This window comes from Perca flavescens, chromosome 17, assembly GCF_004354835.1.
Source record: "Perca flavescens isolate YP-PL-M2 chromosome 17, PFLA_1.0, whole genome shotgun sequence".
NCBI lineage: Eukaryota > Metazoa > Chordata > Actinopteri > Perciformes > Percidae > Perca > Perca flavescens.
The window spans coordinates 8,072,750-8,078,979 of NC_041347.1; positions in this window are offsets into that span (position 1 = coordinate 8,072,750).

The window sequence follows — 6,230 nt, forward strand, 5'->3', positions numbered from 1 at the left end:
CTGTTTACCCAATCTGACCGCTCTGTTTCTGAGCTGCTGGTCTTCTTGCAGGGAATGCTACACACATTATTATAAAAACAAATTACATGAACACATCAACTTTAGCACAAATATCATGACAGCATGGAGCAACCTGCATTTTGCATAGCATCACTGTGGTGTTTTAGCCTAAAACAAAGACTCCTGAAAATGAGACATACAGGTGAGGTAACACTTTATAATAACCATCATTAATAGAAGATAAATTGATAGTTAATTAATCTTTAGTTAATTATCATTTAACTGTTAGCAAGCAGTAATTTTACTGTTAACAAACAATGAAATTATAATTAATAATGTGCTGTAAAATTTACAGTTTATTATTACACACATTATATCTCTCATATACTATATTAAGTATCTGGTAATGATTAAAACATGTTTGTAAACCTTTAGAAACCATTTTTAAAACATCTATAAACATTACATAGATAGATGGACCAGATATTCCTAGTTAATGGTTACTAGTTGCTTTGTAAACCGTCTATAAACATTATCTGGATGGCTATTGTAAAGTTGCGACTGATGTTTTTCATAGTTAGTTATTGGTTAGTAAATGCTTGGTGAAGCTATTATAAATTTGTTGCCCTTCATTAAATTATATTTAAAAAATAATCTATACACATACATATACATATACTGTATACATATACACTGCGTTCCAAATTATTATGCAAATGATATATATGATATATGCACTGATTTTCCTAAATAGTCAATGCAAATGACAGTCACTATAATTTTCAAGTCACCAACCGTTAGGGTATAAGTCAAATGTCATTGAACAACCACATTGTGGCCCCCATCCTCCCCTGACCTCAACCCTATTGAGAACCTTTGGAGCATCCTCGAGCAAAAGATCTATGAGGGTGGGAGGCAATTCGCATTAAAACAGCAGCTCTGGGAGGCTATTCTGACATCCTGCAAAGAAATTCAAGCAGAAACTCTCCATGAACACACAAGTTCAATGGACGCAAGAATTGTGAAGGTGATATCAAGGAAGGGGTCCTATGTTAACATGGAACTTGGCCTGTTAAGATGGGTTTGATTGAAATAGCTTTTGATTTAAAGACCCCATGACATGGTGCTCTTTGGATGCTTTTATATAGACCCAGTGGTCCCCTAATACTGTATCTGAAGTCTCTTTTATATAAACCTTAGTGGTCCCCTAATACTGTATCTGAAGTCTCATTTATATACACCTTAGTGGTCCCCTAATAATGTATCTGAAGTCTCTTTTATATAGACCTTAGTGGTCCCCTAATACTGTATCTGAAGTCTCTTTTATATAGGCCTTAGTGGTCCCCTAATACTGTATCTGAAGTCTCTTTTATATAGACCTTAGTGGTCCCCTTATACTGTATCTGAAGTCTCTTTTATATAGACCTTAGTGGTCCCCTAATACTGTATCTGAAGTCTCTTTTATATAGACCTTAGTGGTCCCCTAATACTGTATCTGAAGTCTCTTTTATATAGACCTTAGTGGTCCCCTAATACTGTATCTGAAGTCTCTTTTATACAGACCTTAGTGGTCCACTAATACTATATCTGAAGTCTCTTTTATATAGACCGTGGTCCACTAATACTATATCTGAAGTCTCTTTTATATAGACCTTAGTGGTCCACTAATACTATATCTGAAGTCTCTTTTATATAGGCCTTAGTGGTCCCCTAATACTGTATCTGAAGTCTCTTTTATATAGACCTTAGTGGTCCCCTAATACTGTATCTGAAGTCTCTTTTATATAGACCTTAGTGGTCCTCTAATACTATATCTGAAGTCTCTTTCCCGAAATTCAGCCTTGGTGCATAATTACAGCCACTAGAGCCAGTCCCACAATAGACCTTTTTCTCGGCAGACATGTTGACATGTCATAGTAGGAAAAGCACAGGTCTATTCAAAACCATTAGTGATGGCTGCATTCCACTTAGGAGAGACCCTGTTGTACCCTGCATGCTGACTCACTGAAATATCTTACTGGGACACTTGATGGAATTGAGCCATCGTTAAGGTTATCACTTTCAGCTGTGCTTTTCCTACTATGACAAGTCAACATGTCTGCTGTGAAAAAGGTCCATGAGCTTTCCTTAGGATGTGCCATTTCTGTGTCTGTAGCTATTGAGGAGGAGAGAGGGGGGGGGCAAGGTGGAGAGTGGGGGTATGGCCTTGACCAACTGCCACTTTTCTCATTTGAAAGCCATGATGTCTCTCTCTCATGGGTGGGCCACATTCTCTGGGTGGGCAAAGCAGAGAAAGGGGAGGTAACCTTGCTCCTTATGACCTCATAAGGAGAAGATTCCTGATTGGTCCATCTGAGCTTTCATTTTCTCAAAGGCAGAGCAGGATACCCAGGGCTTGGTTTACACCTATCACCATTTCTAGCCACTGGGGGACCATAGACAGGCTGGGGGAACGCATAGTAATGTTAAGAAAAACCCTCATAAAGTGAAATTTTCATGCCATGGGACCTTTAAGTAAATATGACCTCCCTTTGCTGCAAATTCAGCAAATGACCATTTTTAGTTCTTTACAACCTACAAAATGCTTTGAAACTCTGCTGTGCATAATAATTTGAAACAGTGCATTTTGAGTTTTTTATATTTGAAAAAAATTCTGTTTTCATTTGGTGGTTTGTTCAATGACATTCGACTTATACCTTAATGGTTGGTGACTTAAAAGTTATACTGACTGTCATTTGCATTGACTATTTAGGAAAATCAGGGGAAAATATCATTTGCATAATAATTTGGAACATGAAGTACACACTATATATATATATATATATATGGAGAGAGAGAGAGAGAGAGAGAGAGAGAGAGAGAGAGAGAGAGAGAGAGAGAGAGTGTGTACTAACCAATAACTAACTACAAAAAACATCAGTCGCAACTTTACAATAGCCATCCAGATAATGTTGATGGTTGAAACCAGATGGTTTACAAAGTATTTATTAACTATTTAACATGGTATTATATTCATCTGTTACAACTTCATAATAACCATCCAGACACTGTTTATAGATGGTTTACAAACCATTAACTAAGTGTTAGGAATATCTGGTCCATCTATCTATGTTATGTTTATAGATGTTTTAAAAGGTTTACAAACACTTTTTAATCATTACCAGATACCTAATATAGTATATGAAGGATAAAATGTGTGTAATGATAAACTGTTAATTTACAGCACTCTACTAATAATTAGTAAACATTATTAATTATAATTTCATTGTTTGTTAACAGTAGAATGACTGAATTATTATAAAGTGTTACCCAGCTCATCGCATCATTACCCCCTTAAAATATGATGTCAGAAAAGACTCCTCATGTTTTCTTCAACTCTCCTATTCTGCACTATGTCAATGCATTTATTTAATTATGATCCTTTAAGCATCTCTTTCAATTAAATCTCAACACCACACTCAAAACTGTAGTGATTTGGACATCATTTTGAAAATGTTGTCATACTTAGAACACAGATTAGTTTGCAGTATGCAGATGGGACACAGTTGTGAGGTAACAGTACCACCCACAACAACAGCATTGTGTAAGATACATACAGATCATTGCTTACTCAAAGAAATCATTTTAAACATGTGTGAACACTAAAAAAGCTAAATGTAACACTTTACAGTAATGTATTGTATACATGTACATTTTGCACATTTAATGTAATCGGTGCGCCATATTGAACGATTTTAATACATGATAAATCAGTCAGCATTCTTTAGTGGTGATGCTTTTAAAAGCACAATATGATATCACATACTGAGGTAGGCATCATGAAGCAAGACAAATGAAGTCAGCACTTTAAACAAGACATTGGTAGCAGGGATCTGCTTAAACAGAGGTTTCAGCATGGTCCAGTGATAAAACAGGAGACACGGATACATTTACCGGCTCTTTAATGCCATCTATTGGACATATTCAAAATGTCCAAAAACTGAAGAGAAACAAATGACTGTTGTAATACATCCACAAGCAACACTTTACTTAAGTCCCCCTATTAGCAGTCATAAGAAGTATGAAACCATGTAATAGATGATTTATTACACATTATAATATAGTTTCAAGCACTTATAAGTGTGTATATTTGTTAACTGTGAATCTCCTTGTGGCTCTCTAAGTGGCTTTCTAAACAGATGAATGATGAAATAGTGAAACAGGTGTAACAATATTAATAAATGCTTAAAATGCACTTATATCTACCTATAATTCCATTATAGTGAGTTACAAAGCATTTCATAAATGTTTATGTGCTGCTTACACTGTAAGAAACCCCCCACTTCTCAAACCAAAGTTCCACCCTTGCCCATACCCGTTATTGTTACAAACTCATGCTGTGTCGACAAACACTGACCAAATATACTGTTTTTGCTTTTAAAGACGAGTAGATTGTAGGGAATTTGGGGGTTCAGATTAAATTATTAGCAATTATCAAAGATATTTCATCAATATCAATAAAGTTATGAATCTGTTTGAAATTGACAAATAATAAACAGGGCACCACTCTGGACTCAGGGGCCAATAACGGAACTGTGAGTACAGTTTCAAAAGGTGATGTTCTCTTAAAAATATAGATATTCATTGATTTAAGGAATGAATCCCACATCTATAAAGTGAACAGTGAAGGAGTGAAATCTGAGCCCTGTCCTACACAACCAGCTGTTATTACATCATACACACAAATAATCACAGACAACTGTTTAAAGTATAATTAAATAAATTTAACTCCAGCAATACTGAATCATTCTTTACTCAATAAACATCTACTGTCCTGCTACAACTATAAGGGCCAAGCATTACCTGTTCCAGTTCTTGGTAAACTGATTGATCTACTAGCAATCTTTGTAGGGGAGGGGGAATCACCAGAGACCTCACGATACAATATCATCACAATACTTATGTCACGATTTTAAACATATTACAATATTCTGCGATATATTGTAATTTATTAACTTTTTTCCCAACCTTAAATGATGTCCCCAGAAGGAAACTTCTGTTTTATCTATAGAGACACATTTCTGTTTGTTCATCTCACTTCAATTGTATTGCTGCAAAATGGGATTGTCAAGCAGACAGACTGTAACCTGACTCCACCAAATGGATTGCTTCGCATTTGCTCTGCATATCCATCTGAGAACTTTCCGTTGGAGAACTTTTGGGAAGGGGCGAAAATCCTGTTTAGCTGATTGGATAAACCATCTGTTTATCACCACCTATAGTTGGTGATAGACGGGCCAAATCAACCAATCAGATCAAACTCTTGCCGAAACCAGTCAGGAGAAGAGCAAAAACATCTTTTCCTCCGAGAAAAGCCTCCAGTGCCGTTTTTTTGCTCTTCTTTCAATGAAGGAATACTTTCTAATTCAGATAAAACTTGCTGCGATAGCTACACTCATCTCAGCAGTGGAAGCTGCCACGTTCTTTAGACTGAACGGTCGCTTCTCGTTGCGTCACACCTAAACCCGCCTCAAAACCAACGCTGATTGGTCGGTTGTTTGGCGAACGGCTCCAAATGTTCTCTATCTCAAGATGCCAGACTGATCTGTGAGTAGAAAACTGGAGCTCGCCAGATCAGGACGCTCTCACGAGGCTAGACAAACTGACCAACACATGTATAATAATAGATCCATACTTGCCGCGGAAAATATCACGATACTATGCTTCATGGATTTTTCAGCCCAGCCCTAGCAATTAGAGGGGGAGTTATTGTCCAAACAGAAGTCCATACAGAACTTTTCTACATGTTGTAAATAGTTTGGTTGCTACACCCACACCTTTTCTCTTCTCTATAAATGTGGTTAAATGATGAGTCAGTCAGGTGTGTACTGTGTGGTTGTGTCTGTTTTTTGAGTGGGGTTAATGTATGGGTTTGGAGAGCTGGCGATTTTTTTTTCTCTGCTCATTTTGATATTTTTCTGTTGAAACTATGAAAAAAAGTATTTAAAAAAAAAAGAGTTACAATTTTTTTATGGTGCTACACAATTCAGTCACTATTTTCCATACCCACATGTAGTTCCTAAGTGTATTTAGAAATGACCTCCCAAACATGAATGTTTCTCAGGTAAAATGTAGCTAAACTCTAATCTCCAACTGGTGAAGGTGAATCAGAGCTGAATGTACCATCTACATATCCAAACTCTGACACGTCTTTCCTTGTTTTCACAGTGCTGATATCAGCTGGTTCCCTG